The sequence below is a fragment of the Pseudophryne corroboree genome, chromosome 3, assembly GCF_028390025.1.
Source record: "Pseudophryne corroboree isolate aPseCor3 chromosome 3, aPseCor3.hap2, whole genome shotgun sequence".
In the NCBI taxonomy this organism is placed as follows: Eukaryota; Metazoa; Chordata; class Amphibia; order Anura; family Myobatrachidae; genus Pseudophryne; species Pseudophryne corroboree.
The window spans coordinates 69,011,820-69,033,050 of NC_086446.1; the positions used below are offsets into that span (position 1 = coordinate 69,011,820).

Sequence of the window (21,231 nt, forward strand, 5' to 3'; positions counted from 1 at the left end):
CGGGAAGGTAAAAATACTGATCCCCTCCGATGTTGGGACTGTATTCCCCTCATCCATGCTGCTCTGCCTTCCTCATCCGTGCCATTTCTTTCCATCTGTACTGCTCTTACCCCTCCCACATCTGTGCTGCTCTTTCCCTCTCATCCACACGGCACTGTCCACCCATCCACACAGCTCTGTCTCCCCCCCATCTGTGCCACTGTCTTTCATTAATCTGTGCCACTGTCTTTCCCCCATCTGTTGCACTCTGTCTTACCTCCTCCCATCTGTGGGGGTAATTCAGAGTTGATCGTAGATGTGCTAAATTTAGCACATCAACGATCATTTACTCTAACATGCGGGGGGACGCCCAGCACAGGGATAGTCCGCCCCGCATGTCAGGCCCTACTCCCCCCCCCCCCCCACACACAGGTATAAAAGCATTGCACGGCGGCTATGCTTTTGTACCTGACAAGTAGCTCCCTGGTATCGCAGCTTCTGCGCTCTTGGCAGGTTGATAACCGCAGCAGCCCGCCCCCCCCCAATGGTCCGGAAACACCTCTGTTGTGTGGACCATGCCCCGCCAATGGCGTTCTAACGCCATTTGCACGCCCCCCTCCTTCCCCACAACCGCCTCTGCCTATCAATCAGGCAGGGCGCTCGCAGCCAGTGAGATGCTGATAGCATCTCCCTGGGCTACCGGGGTACGCACGCGCAGTGCGGCCATTGCGCGTGCGCACCCTACAAACTAATTCAGACTGCGATCGCTGCTGCTGCAGTCTGAAATATCCCATGTTTCTTTGTCCCCCCCATCAGTGCTGCTTAGTGTTCCCTCTATCCACACACTTCTGTTCCCCCATCCACACTGCTCTGTCTCCTCCCTCCAATCAACAACACTCTTATCTCATCCGAGCAGCTGTGTCTTCCGCTCAGACCTTCAGTTGCATAGACTGCATGTGTGTATTCCAATGAGCACACAAATCTGTGAATTAGCAGCTCCACCATTGTGTGAGTGACAGCAATCTCACTCTGTGAGAGTGCTGAATCTGCACTTACCCACAGGCTGTGATGGCATACCATATCTGTATTGCGCAAGGAACACGTCCATTAAGGCGTCAGCCTTAATGATCGGAATTTCATTGCCTTTTGGAGTTTGAGTGGAAGAGTTACAACAGGTTTCTGAAATGCCAGATGATGTGTAAGAAGCCTTAATAAGACATGTTAAACCGTAAGGTTTTTTGTCTATGGAATTTAATCGTTTATTTTTAATTTATTTTTTTAACTCAGAAATGTAATATTTCGCTGTAAAAATATACATTTGGGGCCAAATGTAATGGAGTGCGATTTTCAGGTATCTAATAAATTGCATCAAATGGCACCTTTGTAAATTGTGATTTTTTGCTAAAAATTGCAAATGTAATAGGGTGCAATTTTTGGGGTAAAAACGGGAGTCACATGCAATGTTTTGCGTTTTTTTTTTATTAAAGAAAACACACGGTTTTTAGTAATAAAAACATGCATTTTTTAAAACATGTTTTCATTACTTTTATGCACTTAGCCAGTAGCGAGCATAGATCAGTATGATCCATGCATGCTTCTGTTTGGAACAGTAGAGAAATATTTAAAAATAAAAAAATGAAACATGCAGGTCCCCCCTAAAAGCATAACTAGCCCCGGGCTCTTTGAGCCGGTCCCAGTTGCAGAAATACGGGGGAAAAATTGACTAGGGTTTCCCCGTATTTCAACAACCAGCACCGGGCTCTTGGACCGATCCTGGCTCCAAAAATATGGGGGACAAAAGAAGTAGGGGTCCCCCCGTATTTTTAAATACAGCACCAGGCTCGACTCGCTAGGGTAATGCCGCAACCTGGGGACACTTTAATACAGGTCCCTGCGGCCACAGCATCACTCACCCCAACTAGGCACCCCTGGCACGGGTTCCCTGGGGAAGTGGGCCCCCTTAAATAAAGGGGTCCCCCCAGGCACCCAAGGGCCAGGGCTGATAGCCATTAAAAGTGTAAAAAACAACAACAACAGGATTTTAATACCTACCGGTAAATCCTTTTCTCCTAGTTCGTAGAGGATGCTGGGGTCCATTTCATGACCATGGGGGGGATATAGATGGTTCCGCAGGAGCCATGGGCACTTTAAGACTTTTCAAAGGGTGTGAACTGGCTCCTCCCTCTATGCCCCTCCTCCAGACTTCAGTTATAGGAACTGTGCCCAGGGAGACGGACATTTCGAGGAAAGGATTTACTTTTATAGCTCACACCTCAACCATGCCGCACAAAATGGCATTCAACATAACACACGCCAACAGGCATGAACCATTTACAGCAACATGCTGAAAACAAATGTAACACAACTTGTGTAACCAAAATGAACAAAACTGCAGATACAGTACGCACTGGGACGGGCGCCCAGCATCCTCTACGGACTAGGAGAAAAGGATTTACCGGTAGGTATAAAAATCCTGTTTTCTTATACGTCCTAGAGGATGCTGGGGTCCATTTCATGACCATGGGGTTTATACCAATGCTCCAGTACGGGCGGGAGAGTGCGGATGACCCTGCAGCACCGATTGACCAAACTTGAGGTCCTCATCGGCCAAAGTGTCAAACTTATAAAATTTAGCAAAAGTGTGCTCAGCAAAGTTGTAATGCCGAGACCCCCCGGGCAGCCGCCCAGGACGAGCCCACCTTCCTGGTAGAATGGGCCTTCACCGACGTCGGTAACGGCAATCCAGCCATAGAATGAGCGTGCTGAATTGTACCTCTGATCCAGCGCGCAATGGTCTGCTTGGAAGCAGGACACCCAATCTTGTTGGGAGCATACGGGACAAACAGAGCCTCTGTTTTCCGTATCCGAGTTGTTCTAGCGACATAAATCTTAAAGCCCTAACTACATCTAGAGACTTTGACTCAGTGAACGTGTCAGTAGCCACTGGCACCACAATAGGTTGGTTTATGTGGAAAGATGAAACCACCTTTGGAAGAAAATGTTGGCGAGTTCTCAACTCCGCCCTATCTTCATGGAAGATCAGGTAAGGGCTCTTGTGGGACAAGGCCCCCAGCTCAGACACCCGCCAAGGCCAAAAGCATCACCACTTTCCAAGTGAGAAACTTCAACTCTATCTCCTGTAGAGGTTCAAACCAACTCGATTGAAGGAACTGCAACAACACATTAATGTCCCATGGTGCCACTGGAGGCACAAATGGAGGCTGGATGTGCAGAACCCCTTTCACGAAGGTCTGAACTTCTGGAAGGGAGGCCAATTGTTTGTGAAAGAAAACTGATAAGGCCAAAATCTGGACCTTGATTGACCCCAATCTAAGGCCCGCATCCACACCAGCCTGCAGAAAATGGAGAAAACGTCCCAACTCAAATACTTCCATAGGAGCCTCCTTGGAGTCACACCAAGATACATATTTTCTCCAAATACCGTGGTAATGTTTAGATGTTACTCCTTTCCTGGCCTGAATAAGAGTGGGAATGACTTCCCTGGGAATACCCTTTCGGGCTAGGATCCGGCGCTCAACAGCCATGCCGTCAAACGTAGCTGCGGTAAGTCTTGATAAACTGACGGCCCCTGCTGAAGCAGGTCCTTGCGAAGAGGAAGAGGCCAAGGGTCTTCCAGGAGCAACTCCTGAAGATCCGGATACCAAGCCCTCCTTGGCCAGTCTGGAGCAATGAGAATTGCCCAAAAACCTTGTTCTTCTGATGATCTTTAGAACTCTTGGTATTAGAGGAAGTGGAGGGAACAGATACACTGACTGGAACACCCACTGGGTCACTAATGCATCCACTGCTACTGCTTGCGGGTCTCTCGACCTGGAACAAAATGTCGGAAGCTTCTTGTTGAGACAAGATGCCATCATGTCTACTTGAGGAATGCTTCAACGACTTGACACCTCTGCAAAGACCTTTGGGTGGAGGCCCCATTCTCCTGGATGGAGATCGTGTCTGCTGAGGAAGTCCGCTTCCCAGTTGTCCACTCCCGGAATGAAGATTGCTGACAGAGCTATTGCATGTCTTTCTGCCCAGAGGAGTATTTTTGTCACCTCTGCCATTGCCGCTCTGCTTTTTGTTCCTCCCTGACGGTTTATGTGAGCTACCGCCGTCACATTGTCCGACTAGATCTGTATAGGTAGATCTTGAAGAAGATGCGTCGCCTGCGGCTCTCAACTCCAGAATGTTTATGTGAAGAAGCGTTTCTTGACTTGACCATCTTCCTTGGAAGCTTTCCCCTTGCGTGACTGCTCCCCAACCTCGGAGACTTGCATCCGTGGTCACCAGGACCCAGTTTTGAATCCTGAACCTGCGTCCTTCCAGGTGGTGAGACGTTTGTAGCCACCACAGGAGCAAAATCCTGGCTTTCGTCGACAGGATTATCCTCTGATGCATGTGTAGATGCGATCCGGACCACTTGTTCAGTAGGTCCCACTTTAACACCTTGGCATGGAATCGGACAAATTGCAGAGCCTCGTAGGCCGCCACCATCTTTTACAGCAGGCGGATGCATCGATGAACTGACACACTTGCTTCTTTCAAAATTTGTTTGACCATCGTCTGGATCTCCAGAGCCTTTTCCACTGGAAGGAATACTCTCTGTACCTCGGTGTCCAGTATCATTCCCAGAAATGATAACCTCATCATCGGTTCTAACTGTGATTTTGGAAGGTTTAAAATCCAACCATGCTGTTGAAGCACCGTCAGGGACAGAGCAATGTCCTGCACTAACTTCTCCCTGGACCTCGCCTTTATGAGGAGATCGTCCAAGTAAGGAATTATGTTGACTCCTTTCTTGCGAAGGAGTACTATGATCTCCGCCATTACCTTGGTGAACACCCTCGGAGCCGGGGAGAGCCGGAAAGGTAACGTTTGGAACTGGTAGTGGCAGTCCTGCACCGCAAACCAGGTATGTCTGATGCGGAGGGTAGATGGGAACATGCAGATAAGCATCCTTGATGTCCACCGGCACCAGAAATTCCTTTTCTTCCAAGCTGGAGATCACCGCTCTGAGGGACTCCATCTTGAACTTGAACCGTTTTAAAAACAGATTTAGAGACTTCAGGTTCAGAATCGGTCTGACCGAGCCATCCGGCTTCGGTACCACAAAGAGGCTTGAATAAAAGCCTTTTCCCTGTTGTAATTCGGGAACCAAGGAAATTACCTTGTCTTGACACAATTTCTATATTGCGTTCAACACGTTTGTCCTGTCTTGGACAGAAACTGGCAAGGCTGATTTGAAAAATCAGCTTGGGGGAAGATATTGAAATTCCAACCTGTAACCCTGGGATACGATTTGTAATACCCAAGGATCCAGATCCGAGCGAACCCAGATTTGGCTGAAGAACAGAAGCGTCATGTTGAGGTTTTTGCAGCAGCAGCTGCTGGCTTCTGTTCTTGTGCACCAGCCGGCGTTGTAGGCTTTCTACCTCTACCTCGACCTCTTCCTGCAAAGAAGGAGTTGCCTTTTGCCTTTTTGTACCTTTTTGGGCCGAAAGGACTGCATGGTATGAGAATGATACCCCTTCTTGGGGGGAGCAGTTGCGGAAGGCAAAAATGCAGACTTGCCCGATGTAGTCGTGGAAATCATGGCATCCAGCTTATCACCAAAAAGGGCCTCCCCGTTGTAAGGGAGCGTCTCAATATTTCTCTTTGATTCCGTATCAGTATTCCAGCGAATCCATAAAGCCCTGCGACCTGAAATCGCCATAGCCATGGCTCTGGAACTCAGCAAACCAACATCCTTCATAGCTTCAACAAAATGCCCTGCCGCATCCTTGATGTGGTTGAGTATTAGGATTATTTCATCCTTATCCACAGTGTCTATATTAACTATCAAGTTGTCTGCCAATTTTTCCACCGCGTTACCCACCCACGCACCAGCAATGGCGGGCCCGAGTAGTGTACCGTTAGCAGGATCTTTCAAAGAAGCTGACCCTGGGGCAGGCAAAATTATTTCCCTAGACGGCCTAGAAACTGAGGTGTCTACCAGTAGGGGTGCCTCCCACTCAGGGGAGGATTGGGAACACAAAAGGGGGGGGGGGTGGCTGGACACACAGCCGGAGGAGGAGGGTGGCCGGAGACACAGCCGGAGGAGGAGGGTGGGGGGGGGGGTGTGGCCGGACACACAGCCGGAGGAGGAGGGGGTGGGGGTGGCAAGACACACAGCGGGAGGGTGGGGTGGTCGGACACACAGCAGGTGGGGGGTGGTGGCCGGACACACAGCAGGGGGGGGGGGGGGGTGGCCGGACACACAGCAGGAGGGGGGGTGGCCGAACACACAGCGGGAGGGAGGACGGACACCCAGCGGGGTGGGGTGTTTCCGGACAACACAGCGGGAGGAGGGGGAGTGGCCAGACACACAGCGGAGGGGGGGGGCTGCTGGTACCTTGGTGGAGGACTGGTTCTGTAAATGGTGATGTTGAACTGCAGTCTGTGTGTCTCTACTTAGACCGGACACACAGTGGGAGCGGGGGACACAGCAGGAGGGGGAGGTGTGGCGGCCAGACACAAAGCGGCAGGGGGGGGGGGGGGGGCGGACACACAGCGGCAGGAGGGGGGGGGGGTGGCCGGGCACACACAGCAGGAGGGGAGGCTGGCCAGACACACAGCAGGGAGGGGAGGGGGGCGGACACACAGCATTGGGGGGTGGCCGGACACAGCGGGAGGGGGGAGGAGGGGGGTATAAACCGGACACACAGGGGGAGGAGGGGGTGGTGTCCGGACACACAGCATGAGCAGGGGGGGATGGCCAGACACACAGCGTGAGCAGGGGGGGGGGGGTGGCCGGACACACAGTGTGAGCAGGGGGGGTGGGCGAACACACAGCGGGAGGAGGGGGGCTGGCCGGACACACAGCGGGAGGAGGGGGGCTGCCCGGACACACAGTGGGAGGAGGGGGGCTGGCCGGACACACAGCGGCAGTGGGGGGGGGGGGGTGGCACGACACACAGTGGCAGTGGGGGGGGGGGGTGGCCGGACAGACAGCAGCAGTGGGGGGGGGGGCCGGACACACAGCAGCAGTGGGGGTGACACACAGCGGCAGTGGGGAGGGGGGGTCGGCCAGACACACAGCGGCAGGGGGGGCGGACACACAATGGGAGGGGTGTGTGGCCGGACACACAGCGGAGAGGGGAAGGGGAGTGCGGACACACAACGGGAGGAGAGGGGGGGGTAGCCGGACACACAGCGGGTGTGTGTGTGTGTGTGTGTGTGACCGGACACACAGCGGGAGGAGGGGTGGGGTGGCCGGACACACAGCAGGGAGGGGCGGACACACAGCAGGGAGGGGGGGGGGCGGTGGGCACACAGCAGGGGGGGTTGGTCGGACACACAGCGGCAGTGGGCGGGGTGGTGGCTGGACACACAGCGGCAGTGGGGGGGTTGGCAGACGCACAGCGGCAGTGTGGGTGGTGGTGGCCGGACACACAGGGGCGAGGGGGAGTGGCCGGACACAGAGGGGGGAGGGAGAGTGGCCGGACACACAGGGGGGAGGGGGACACACCATGGCGTGGGCGCTTGGGCAGAGGCTCTCCCACAGCCTCCTGTTAATACCCAACTAATGTCATCTGGACCCTAATCTCTCCCCCCTCTCTCAGCAGGCCCACCGTGAGGACGCCCTAGAGTACCTTACTTCAGGTAGCTGGAGTCTCATGGAGGCAGGCAGGCGCCGGGTCCCCGTTTCGGATCCAGCACTCGGGGACATAGACGGCACAGCGGGAAGCTCCCAGTCAGGCCGTGAGGAGAGAAAAGGAGGCCGGCGGTCAGCAGCTGTCCGAGGCACCTCTTCCTCCCAGCCGCACCCCGTCAGGAGCGACAGCAGCGGGCAGCCCCCAGCACCACAGACCTGCGGAGGATAAGCAGGCAGCCGCTAGGGACGGGCCAGCGGTGGGTTGGATGGAGGGAGGATGGCCGGACACACAGCGAGTGGGTGGGTGGGAGGGAGGGTGGCCGGACACACAGCGAGTGGGCCGGACACACAGCGAGTGGGTGGGTGGGAGTGAGGGAGGGTGGCCGGACACACACACACAGCGAGTAGGTGGCCGGACACACAGCGAGTGGGTGGGAGGGAGGACGGCTGGGCACACAGCGGGAGGGGGGGACACAGCGGGACTAGCTGCCCTCTCTTTCTTCCTGTCAGATGTCCTGTGCTGGCTGCTCCTCCATGGCAGCTTCAGTTTCAGCAGTAACAGGGCAGCTGGCCAGGCAGCAACGTCCCCATGCCCGCTCTACAGCAATGGGTTGACACAGTCACATAGAGTAGAGCACTTTTGAATTTGCCGCCCCATCTGGCATTGCGGCACAGACATGAATAAATTAAGTGACGTCATCTAAACTGCCTGGCCCTGCTCGGCATGTACGGATGTAATATATTTTTACTGAAACGACACCAGAACTAAAAAAACACTCAGAGAGCACCCACTCAGTCCCACAACACCCCCCAATCATTTTGTATAATACAAATAGAGCTGATTATTTTTAGAATCACAAAACAAATTGGCTATGTGAGGCGTGATCAGCCATATTGCTCCACTAAAGTCAAGCTACTCTCTGTACACCCCCTGCTGGCGGCCACTGCGCAGGCGCAACAAATTGAAAAGCCCTATCTTTAAAATGGGGCATATTTTACTAAATAAAAAAAAACCTGTAACTTTCTGAAAAACCACAACCCCAAAAGGCACTACACTGGGACATACTCTATCTAATAAAACAAACCCCAAGTCTTTATTTGTCCTCTATCCTGAGTTCTGCCTTCCCAAAAAACTACACTATATGGGAAAACCATCCTCAAAAGCGAAACAGGAAGTCGCAGAAAAAAACTGACAGTTGAAACTTTAGGTTACTCCCAATTCCTAATTTTTTTATTATTTTGCCCTGAAATTTGGCATGCAGCAGCGCGTGACGATTCTACGCGTCCATGCCAAATTTCAGCTCAGTACATCCAATCACTTTTGAGGTGTAGCCCCTCAAACCCATGCCCCCATCTCAGAAGTTCCCTATGGGAGAATTCCGTTTGTTCGATTCAGCCTTAATATAAGGGCACGACCATGCCCTTATAATATGGGTTCACTACGATATGCCGGCGGTCGAGCTCCCGGTGACCAGCATGCCGGCGCCGGGAGCCCAACCGCCGGCTTACCGACAGTGTGGCGAGCGCAAATGAGCCCCTTGCGGGCTCACTGCGCTCGCCACGCTACGGGCACGGTGGCACGCTACGCGCGCCACGCTATTTTATTCTCCCTCCAGGGGGGTCGTGGACCCCCACGAGGGAGAATAAGTGTCGGTATGCCGGCTGTCGGGATCCCGGCGCCGGTATACTGTGCGCCGGGAGCCCGACTGCCGGCATACTGAAGCCCACCCTTATAATATACCCTGAGAGAGCTACTGTCATACTGTATATACTATACACTGAGAGAGATACTGTCATTTATTCTATACACTGACAGAGTTACTGTCATATATTCTATACCCTCTATACCCTGAGAGAGTTACTGTCATATATTCTATACCCTGAGAGAGTTACTGTCATATATTCTATACCCTGAGAGAGTTACTGTCATATATTCTATACCCTGGAGAGTTACTGTCATATATTCTATACCCTGAGAGAGTTACTGTCATATATTCTATATCCTGAGAGAGTTACTGTCATATATTCTACACCCTGAGAGAGCTACTGTCATATATTCTATTAGAGATGAGCGGGTTCGGTTCCTCGGAATCCGAACCCGCCCGAACTTCAGTTTTTTTTACACGGATCCGAGCGACTCGGATCTTCCCGCCTTGCTCGGTTAACCCGAGCGCGCCCGAACGTCATCATGACGCTGTCGGATTCTCGCGAGGCTCGGATTCTATCGCGAGACTCGGATTCTGTATAAGGAGCCGCGCGTCGCCGCCATTTTCACACGTGCATTGAGATTGATAGGGAGAGGACGTGGCTGGCGTCCTCTCCATTTAGATTAGAAGAGAGAGAGTGAGATTGAGACAGAGACACTTGATTTACTGGAGCTTAGGAGTACTAGAGAGTGCAGAGTTTACTAGTGACTGACCACTGACCAGTAACCACCAGTGCAGTTTTATTTAATATAATCCGTTCTCTGCCTGAAAAAAACGATACACAGTGACTCAGTCACATACCATATCTGTGCTCAGCCCAGTGTGCTGCATCATCTATGTATAATATCTGACTGTGCTCACACAGCTTAATTGTGGGGGAGACTGGGGAGCAGTTATAGGCTATAGCAGGAGCCAGGAGTACATATTATTAAAATTAAACAGTGCACACTTTTGCTGCAGGAGTGCCACTGCCAGTGTGACTGACCAGTGACCTGACCACACTGACCAGCAGTATAGTATACTATATTGTGATTGCCTGAAAAAGTTAAACACTCGTCGTGTGACTTGTGTGGTGTTTTTTTATTCTATAAAAAACTCATTCTGCTGACAGACAGTGTCCAGCAGGTCCGTCATTATATAATATATACCTGTCCGGCTGCAGTAGTGATATATATATATTTTTTATATCATTATTTATCATCCAGTCGCAGCAGACACAGTACGGTAGTTCACGGCTGTAGCTACCTCTGTGTCGGCACTCGGCAGTCCATCCATAATTGTATACCACCTACCCGTGGTTTTTTTTTTCTTCTTTATACATACTACATCTCATTATCATCCAGTCTATATTAGCAGCAGACACAGTACAGTACGGTAGTCCACGGCTGTAGCTACCTCTGTGTCGGCACTCGGCAGTCCATCCATAATTGTATACCACCTACCCGTGGTTTTTTTTTCTTTCTTCTTTATACATACTACATCTCATTATCATCCAGTCTATATTAGCAGCAGACACAGTACAGTACGGTAGTCCACGGCTGTAGCTACCTCTGTGTCGGCACTCGGCAGTCCATCCATAATTGTATACCACCTACCCGTGTTTTTTTTTTTCTTCTTTATACATACTACATCTCATTATCATCCAGTCTATATTAGCAGCAGACACAGTACAGTACGGTAGTCCACGGCTGTAGCTACCTCTGTGTCGGCACTCGGCAGTCCATCCATAATTGTATACCACCTACCCGTGGTTTTTTTTCTTTCTTCTTTATACATACTACATCTCATTATCATCCAGTCTATATTAGCAGCAGACACAGTACAGTACGGTAGTCCACGGCTGTAGCTACCTCTGTGTCGGTACTCGGCAGTCTGTCCATAATTGTATACCACCTACCCGTGGTTTTTTTTTTCTTCTTTATACATACTACATCTCATTATCATCCAGTCTATATTAGCAGCAGACACAGTACAGTACGGTAGTCCACGGCTGTAGCTACCTCTGTGTCGGCACTCGGCAGTCCATCCATAATTGTATACCACCTACCCGTGGTTTTTTTTTCTTTCTTCTTTATACATACTACATCTCATTATCAACCAGTCTATATTAGCAGCAGACACAGTACAGTACGGTAGTCCACGGCTGTAGCTACCTCTGTGTCGGCACTCGGCAGTCCGTCCATAATTGTATACCACCTACCCGTGGTTTTTTTTTCTTTCTTCTTTATACATACATACTACATCTCATTATCAACCAGTCTATATTAGCAGCAGACACAGTACAGTACGGTAGTCCACGGCTGTAGCTACCTCTGTGTCGGCACTCGGCAGTCCATCCATAATTGTATACCACCTACCCGTTGTTTTTTTTTTCTTCTTTATACATACTACATCTCATTATCATCCAGTCTATATTAGCAGCAGACACAGTACAGTACGGTAGTCCACGGCTGTAGCTACCTCTGTGTCGGCACTCGGCAGTCCATCCATAATTGTATACCACCTACCCGTGGTTTTTTTTTTCTTCTTTATACATACTACATCTCATTATCATCCAGTCTATATTAGCAGCAGACACAGTACAGTACGGTAGTCCACGGCTGTAGCTACCTCTGTGTCGGCATTCGGCAGTCCATCCATAATTGTATACCACCTACCCGTGTTTTTTTTTTCTTCTTTATACATACTACATCTCATTATCATCCAGTCTATATTAGCAGCAGACACAGTACAGTACGGTAGTCCACGGCTGTAGCTACCTCTGTGTCGGCACTCGGCAGTCCATCCATAATTGTATACCACCTACCCGTGGTTTTTTTTTTCTTCTTTATACATACTACATCTCATTATCATCCAGTCTATATTAGCAGCAGACACAGTACAGTACGGTAGTCCACGGCTGTAGCTACCTCTGTGTCGGCACTCAGCAGTCCATCCATAATTGTATACCACCTACCCGTGGTTTTTTTTTCTTTCTTCTTTATACATACATCTCTTTATCAACCAGTCTATATTAGCAGCAGACACAGTACGGTAGTCCACGGCTGTAGATACCTCTGTGTCGGCACTCGGCAGTCCGTCCATAATTGTATACCACCTACCCGTGGTTTTTTTTTCTTTCTTCTTTATACATACATACTACATCTCTTTATCAACCAGTCTATATTAGCAGCAGACACAGTACGGTAGTCCGCGGCTGTAGCTACCTCTGTGTCGGCACTCGGCAGTCCGTCCATAATTGTATACCACCTACCCGTGGTTTTTTTTTCTTTCTTCTTTATACATACATACTACATCTCTTTATCAACCAGTCTATATTAGCAGCAGACACAGTACGGTAGTCCACGGCTGTAGCTACCTCTGTGTCGGCACTCGGCAGTCCGTCCATAATTGTATACCACCTACCCGTGTTTTTTTTTTCTTTCTTCTTTTTACATACATACTACATCTCTTTATCAACCAGTCTATATTAGCAGCAGACACAGTACAGTACGATAGTCCACGGCTGTAGCTACCTCTGTGTCGGCACTCGGCAGTCCATCCATAATTGTATACTAGTATCCATCCATCTCCATTGTTTACCTGAGGTGCCTTTTAGTTGTGCCTATTAAAATATGGAGAACAAAAATGTTAAGGTTCCAAAATTAGGGAAAGATCAAGATCCACTTCCACCTCGTGCTGAAGCTGCTGCCACTAGTCATGGCCGAGACGATGAAATGCCAGCAACGTCGTCTGCCAAGGCCGATGCCCAATGTCATAGTACAGAGCATGTCAAATCCAAAACACCAAATATCAGTAAAAAAAGGACTCCAAAACCTAAAATAAAATTGTCGGAGGAGAAGCGTAAACTTGCCAATATGCCATTTACCACACGGAGTGGCAAGGAACGGCTGAGGCCCTGGCCTATGTTCATGGCTAGTGGTTCAGCTTCACATGAGGATGGAAGCACTCAGCCTCTCGCTAGAAAAATGAAAAGACTCAAGCTGGAAAAAGCACAGCAAAGAACTGTGCGTTCTTCGAAATCCCAAATCCACAAGGAGAGTCCAATTGTGTCGGTTGCGATGCCTGACCTTCCCAACACTGGACGTGAAGAGCATGCGCCTTCCACCATTTGCACGCCCCCTGCAAGTGCTGGAAGGAGCACCCGCAGTCCAGTTCCTGATAGTCAGATTGAAGATGTCAGTGTTGAAGTACACCAGGATGAGGAGGATATGGGTGTTGCTGGCGCTGGGGAGGAAATTGACCAGGAGGATTCTGATGGTGAGGTGGTTTGTTTAAGTCAGGCACCCGGGGAGACACCTGTTGTCCGTGGGAGGAATATGGCCGTTGACATGCCTGGTGAAAATACCAAAAAAATCAGCTCTTCGGTGTGGAAGTATTTCACCAGAAATGCGGACAACATTTGTCAAGCCGTGTGTTCCCTTTGTCAAGCTGTAATAAGTAGGGGTAAGGACGTTAACCACCTCGGAACATCCTCCCTTATACGTCACCTGCAGCGCATTCATAATAAGTCAGTGACAAGTTCAAAAACTTTGGGTGACAGCGGAAGCAGTCCACTGACCAGTAAATCCCTTCCTCTTGTAACCAAGCTCACGCAAACCACCCCACCAACTCCCTCAGTGTCAATTTCCTCCTTCCCCAGGAATGCCAATAGTCCTGCAGGCCATGTCACTGGCAATTCTGATGATTCCTCTCCTGCCTGGGATTCCTCCGATGCATCCTTGCGTGTAACGCCTACTGCTGCTGGCGCTGCTGTTGTTGCTGCTGGGAGTCGATGGTCATCCCAGAGGGGAAGTCGTAAGCCCACTTGTACTACTTCCAGTAAGCAATTGACTGTCCAACAGTCCTTTGCGAGGAAGATGAAATATCACAGCAGTCATCCTGCTGCAAAGCGGATAACTGAGGCCTTGACAACTATGTTGGTGTTAGACGTGCGTCCGGTATCCGCCGTTAGTTCACAGGGAACTAGACAATTTATTGAGGCAGTGTGCCCCCGTTACCAAATACCATCTAGGTTCCACTTCTCTAGGCAGGCGATACTGAGAATGTACACGGACGTCAGAAAAAGACTCACCAGTGTCCTAAAAAATGCATTTGTACCCAATGTCCACTTAACCACGGACATGTGGACAAGTGGAGCAGGGCAGGGTCAGGACTATATGACTGTGACAGCCCACTGGGTAGATGTATGGACTCCCGCCGCAAGAACAGCAGCGGCGGCACCAGTAGCAGCATCTCGCAAACGCCAACTCTTTCCTAGGCAGGCTACGCTTTGTATCACCGGTTTCCAGAATACGCACACAGCTGAAAACCTCTTACGGCAACTGAGGAAGATCATCGCGGAATGGCTTACCCCAATTGGACTCTCCTGTGGATTTGTGGCATCGGACAACGCCAGCAATATTGTGTGTGCATTAAATATGGGCAAATTCCAGCACGTCCCATGTTTTGCACATACCTTGAATTTGGTGGTGCAGAATTTTTTTAAAAACGACAGGGGCGTGCAAGAGATGCTGTCGGTGGCCAGAAGAATTGCGGGACACTTTCGGCGTACAGGCACCACGTACAGAAGACTGGAGCACCACCAAAAACTACTGAACCTGCCCTGCCATCATCTGAAGCAAGAAGTGGTAACGAGGTGGAATTCAACCCTCTATATGCTTCAGAGGTTGGAGGAGCAGCAAAAGGCCATTCAAGCCTATACAATTGAGCACGATATAGGAGGTGGAATGCACCTGTCTCAAGCGCAGTGGAGAATGATTTCAACGTTGTGCAAGGTTCTGATGCCCTTTGAACTTGCCACACGTGAAGTCAGTTCAGACACTGCCAGCCTGAGTCAGGTCATTCCCCTCATCAGGCTTTTGCAGAAGAAGCTGGAGACATTGAAGGAGGAGCTAACACGGAGCGATTCCGCTAGGCATGTGGGACTTGTGGATGGAGCCCTTAATTCGCTTAACAAGGATTCACGGGTGGTCAATCTGTTGAAATCAGAGCACTACATTTTGGCCACCATGCTCGATCCTAGATTTAAAGCCTACCTTGGATCTCTCTTTCCGGCAGACACAAGTCTGCTGGGGTTGAAAGACCTGCTGGTGAGAAAATTGTCAACTCAAGCGGAACGCGACCTGTCAACATCTCCTCCTTCACATTCTCCCGCAACTGGGGGTGCGAGGAAAAGGCTCAGAATTCCGAGCCCACCCGCTGGCGGTGATGCAGGGCAGTCTGGAGCGACTGCTGATGCTGACATCTGGTCCGGACTGAAGGACCTGACAACGATTACGGACATGTCGTCTACTGTCACTGCATATGATTCTCTCAACATTGAAAGAATGGTGGAGGATTATATGAGTGACCGCATCCAAGTAGGCACGTCACACAGTCCGTACTTATACTGGCAGGAAAAAGAGGCAATTTGGAGGGGACATCCTGCGTGACACTGCAGTGCCACTCCTAGATGGGCCCGGTGTTTGTGTCGGCCACTAGGGTCGCTTATCTTACTCACACAGCTACCTCATTGCGCCTCTTTTTTTCTTTGCGTCATGTGCTGTTTGGGGAGGGTTTTTTGGAAGGGACATCCTGCGTGACACTGCAGTGCCACTCCTAGATGGGCCCGGTGTTTGTGTCGGCCACTAGGGTCGCTTATCTTACTCACACAGCGACCTCGGTGCAAATTTTAGGACTAAAAATAATATTGTGAGGTGTGAGGTATTCAGAATAGACTGAAAATGAGTGGAAATTATGGTTTTTGAGGTTAATAATACTTTGGGATCAAAATGACCCCCAAATTCTATGATTTAAGCTGTTTTTTAGGGTTTTTTGAAAAAAACACCCGAATCCAAAACACACCCGAATCCGACAAAAAAAATTTGGTGAGGTTTTGCCAAAACGCGGTCGAACCCAAAACACGGCCTCGGAACAGAACCCAAAACCAAAACACAAAACCCGAAAAATTTCCGGCGCTCATCTCTATATTCTATACCCTGAGAGAGTTACTGTCATATATTCTATATCCTGAGAGAGTTACTGTCATATATTCTACACCCTGAGAGAGTTACTGTCATATATTCTATACCCTGAGAGAGTTACTGTCATATATTCTATACCCTGAGAGAGTTACTGTCATATATACTATACCCTGAGAGATACTGTCATATATTCTATACCCTGAGAGAGTTACTGTCATATATTCTATACCCTGAGAGAGTTACTGTCATATATTCTATACCCTGAGAGAGCTAATGTCATATATTCTATACCCTGAGAGAGTTACTGTCATATATTCTATACCCTGAGAGAGTTACTGTCATATATTCTATACCCTGAGAGAGTTACTGTCATATATACTATACCCTGAGAGATACTGTCATATATTCTATACCCTGAGAGTGTTACTGTCATATATTCTATACCCTGAGAGAGTTACTGTCATATATTCTATACCCTGAGAGAGTTACTGTCATATATTCTATACCCTGAGAGAGTTACTGTCATATATTCTATACCCTGAGAGAGTTACTGTCATATATTCTATACCCTGAGAGAGCTAATGTCATATATTCTATACCCTGAGAGAGTTACTGTCATATATTCTATACCCTGAGAGAGTTACTGTCATATATTCTATACCCTGAGAGAGCTAATGTCATATATTCTATACCCTGAGAGAGTTACTGCCATATATTATACACCCTGAGAGATACTGTCATATATTCTATACCCTGAGAGAGCTAATGTCATATATACTATACCCTGAGAGAGCTACTGTCATATATTCTATACACTGAGATAATTACTGTCATATATTCTATACCCTGAGAGAGATACTGTCATATATACTATATGCATACCTCCCAACATTGAAGCAGTGGAAGGAGGGACATCTTGGCAGGCGCAGTGCGCCCGCGCCCGAAAAGGGTGTGTGGCCTGTGTCGAAGGGGGCGTGGCTTTGCGGGAGGGTCGCGATCGCGAGCCAAGCCCCCCGTTTTCGTCACTGAGGGGGCATGGCCAGCGCTCTGTGAGCTGCTGGCATGCCCCCTCTCCCTCTAACTCACTGGAATAGACGCTGTGCGCATGCGCACAGCGTCTATTCACCGCTGCTCTGCTCTCAACTGAGCAGAGCAGTGAGTGATCAGGAGCCTCCCAACTGTCCCCTCCCCACCGCGGGACACTGCGGCCCGTGGGAGGGACAGCGGGACAGACCCAAAAAAAGGGACTGTCCCGCGAAAATCGGGACAGTTGGGAGGTATGCTATATGCTGAGAGAGATACTGTCATATATTCTATTCCCTGAGAGAGATACTGTCATATATACTATACCCTGAGAGAGTTAGTGTCATATATTCTATACCCTGAGAGAGTTACTGTCATATATTCTATACACTGAGAGAGTTACTGTCATATATACTATACACTAAGTTACTGTCATATATTATATACCCTGAGAGATACTGTCATATATTCTATACCCTGAGAGAGTTACTGTCATATATACTATACCCTGAGAGAGTTACTGTCATATATTCTATACACTGAGAGAGTTACTGTCATATATTCTATACCCTGAGAGATTTACTGTCATATATACTATACCCTGAGAGAGTTACTGTCATATATACTATACACTGAGAGAGTTACTGTCATATATTATATACCCTGAGAGTTACTGTCATATATTCTATACCCTGAGAGAGTTACTGTCATATATTCTATACCCTGAGAGAGTTACTGTCATATATTCTATACCCTGAGAGAGTTACTGTCATATATACTATACCCTGAGAGAGTTACTGTCATATATTCTATACCCTGTTACTGTCATATATACTATACCCTGAGAGAGTTACTGTCATATATTCTATACACTGAGAGAGTTACTGTCATATATTCTATACCCTGAGAGATTTACTGTCATATATACTATACCCTGAGAGAGTTACTGTCATATATTCTATACACTGAGAGAGTTACTGTCATATATTCTATACCCTGAGAGATTTACTGTCATATATACTATACCCTGAGAGAGTTACTGTCATATATACTATACACTGAGAGAGTTACTGTCATATATTATATACCCTGAGAGTTACTGTCATATATTCTATACCCTGAGAGAGTTACTGTCATATATTCTATACCCTGAGAGAGTTACTGTCATATATTCTATACCCTGAGAGAGTTACTGTCATATATACTATACCCTGAGAGAGTTACTGTCATATATTCTATACCCTGAGAGAGTTACTGTCATATATACTATACACTGATAGAGTTACTGTCATATATACTATACACTGAGAGAGATACTGTCATATATTCTATACCCTGAGAGAGCTAATGTCATATATTCTATACCCTGAGAGAGTTACTGTCATATATACTATACACTGAGAGAGTTACTGTCATATATTCTATACCCTGAGAGAGTTACTGTCATATATACTATACACTGATAGAGTTACTGTCATATATACTATACCCTGAGAGAGATACTGTCATATATTCTATACCCTGAGAGAGCTAATGTCATATATTCTATACCCTGAGAGAGTTACTGTCATATATACTATACCCTGAGAGATACTGTCATATATTCTATACCCTGAGAGATACTGTCATATATTCTATACCCTGAGAGAGTTACTGTCATATATTCTATACCCTGAGAGAGATACTGTCATATATTCTATACCCTGAGAGATACTGTTATATATTCTATACCCTGAGAGAGTAGCTGTCATATATACTATACACTGAGAGTTACTGTCATATATACTATACCCTGAGAGAGTTATTGTCATATATTCTATTCCCTGAGAGAGTTACTGTCATATATTCTATACCCTGAGAGAGATACTGTCATATATTCTATACCCTGAGAGATACTGTCATATATTCTATACCCTGAGAGAGTTACTGTCATATATTCTATACCCTGAGAGAGATACTGTCATATATTCTATACCATGAGAGTTACTGTCATATACTCTATACCCTGAGAGAGTTACTGTCATATATTCTATACCCTGAGAGAGTTACTGTCATATATACTATACCCTGAGAGAGTTACTGTCATATATTCTATACCCTGAGAGAGATACTGTCATATATTCTATACCATGAGAGTTACTGTCATATACTCTATACCCTGAGAGAGTTACTGTCATATATACTATACCCTGAGAGAGCTAATGTCATATATACTATACCCTGAGAGAGCTACTGTCATATATACTATACCCTGAGAGAGTTACTGTCATATATACTATACCCTGAGAGAGCTAATGTCATATATACTATACCCTGGAGAGTTACTGTCATATATACTATACCCTGAGAGAGTTACTGTCATATATACTATACGCTGAGAGAGATACTGTCATATATTCTATTCCCTGAGAGAGATACTGTCATATATTCTATACCCTGAGAGATACTGTCATATATTCTATACACTAAGTTACTGTCATATATACTATACACTGAGAGAATTACTGTCATATATTCTATACCCTGAGAGAGCTAATGTCATGTATATACTATACAAGGACAGAATTAATATCAGTCTTACCTGAGAATCCAGAGAAAGGAGCAGGCAGTGGATGGATCACTATGACTGATAATGAATAAATACTGTTTATATAACATATGAGGGAGGGGATAATGAGAAGAATGCATGCTACAATACTTTCACTTTCTACTTCCCGGCTCAGTGGATGTTTCCAGGAATTCCCACCCATTTATCTAAAACTACATTCCAAATCACACTGAAGATTTTCTCATAGACACACAGGACTCTCTTTATAAAGAGGTAATGCATACCTCCAAACTGTCCCATTTTCACGGGACAGTCCCATTTTTGGGGGATTGTCCCACCTGTGGGCTGAAGTGTCCTGCGGTGGGGGGGGGGGGGGGCAGTTGGGAGGCTCCTGTTACTCGCTGCTCTGCCTATAAGAGCATCAGTGAGTAGACGCTGTGCGCATGCCTATTCACAGGCGACAGAAGGTCTGGGGGCATGCCAGTATCTTACAGAGCACAGGGCATGCCCCCACAGTGCCGAAAAATGGGGGAGTGGTTCGTGATTACAGCACTCCATCAAAGATATGCCCCCTTTTCTATAGGCCATGCCCCCTTTTGGTTGTGGCGTGGCTTTGCCGCGCCTGGTAGTCCCGCTTCCCCATCTCCCGATGTTGGGAGTTATGGGTAATGGACCATTTTTTGTTTGCAAAAATTAGTTTTCATCCTAAATAGAGAAACTTTTATATATCAGACTATTCCTCTTTTATTTATCAGTGCCGCCATGTGCACAGCTGCAATTATGGGGTTTATGGGGCAGTGACGTGCAGTGAGGTCAATGGCTGCTGAAGCACTGACTTTTATCTTAGCCAGATTTATACACACATATATATAAACCAGAGGGTTCATGTGGGCATATACAATGGTGCAGCAGTAAATAAGTTATAAATATATTCTTTGTATTATTCTAATAACTATTGTAGCCAAAACTCTAGAGCATTGGTGGCCAACCAGTGGCTCTTGAGCCGCATGCGGCTCTTTCTTCATTCAGATGCGGCTCCTGACACTTTAGATCAGGTGACCGCAAAAGATCCAGAAACCACTGTGCTCCAGCCAGGCACGCAATGCCAGCATCACTAAGTGGACTGAGGGAGCTGGATACTAGGTGAGAACCCACAGCTACCTCAGCATGGACCACCTCGGGTTTGGAGCAGGGGCTACTGGACACATGAAGGGTTACTACAGTCGCATGGGGGGCTGGAGTGACACATGGAGGAACTGAAGTGTATTATGTTAATCTTGCTTTTAAATGTATTTTATTTGGATTTGGGCCTTTCTATGTATTTTATTTTGGATCTGGCTTTTTCAATGTATTTTATAACGGGCGTGGCCT

At 47.9% G+C, this 21,231-nt stretch overlaps 1 protein-coding gene across 1 annotated transcript in view; it reads right to left on the reverse strand.

The window, feature by feature from the left end:
* LOC135054769 (uncharacterized) overlaps window positions 1-19,964 on the reverse strand; it is a 118,335-nt gene extending 98,371 nt beyond the window's left edge. The window contains exon 1 of the mRNA XM_063958091.1: window positions 19,894-19,964. The gene's annotated coding sequence lies outside the window, so the exon portion shown is untranslated. The remainder of the gene's footprint in view (window positions 1-19,893) is intronic.
* Window positions 19,965-21,231: the final 1,267 nt, after the last annotated feature.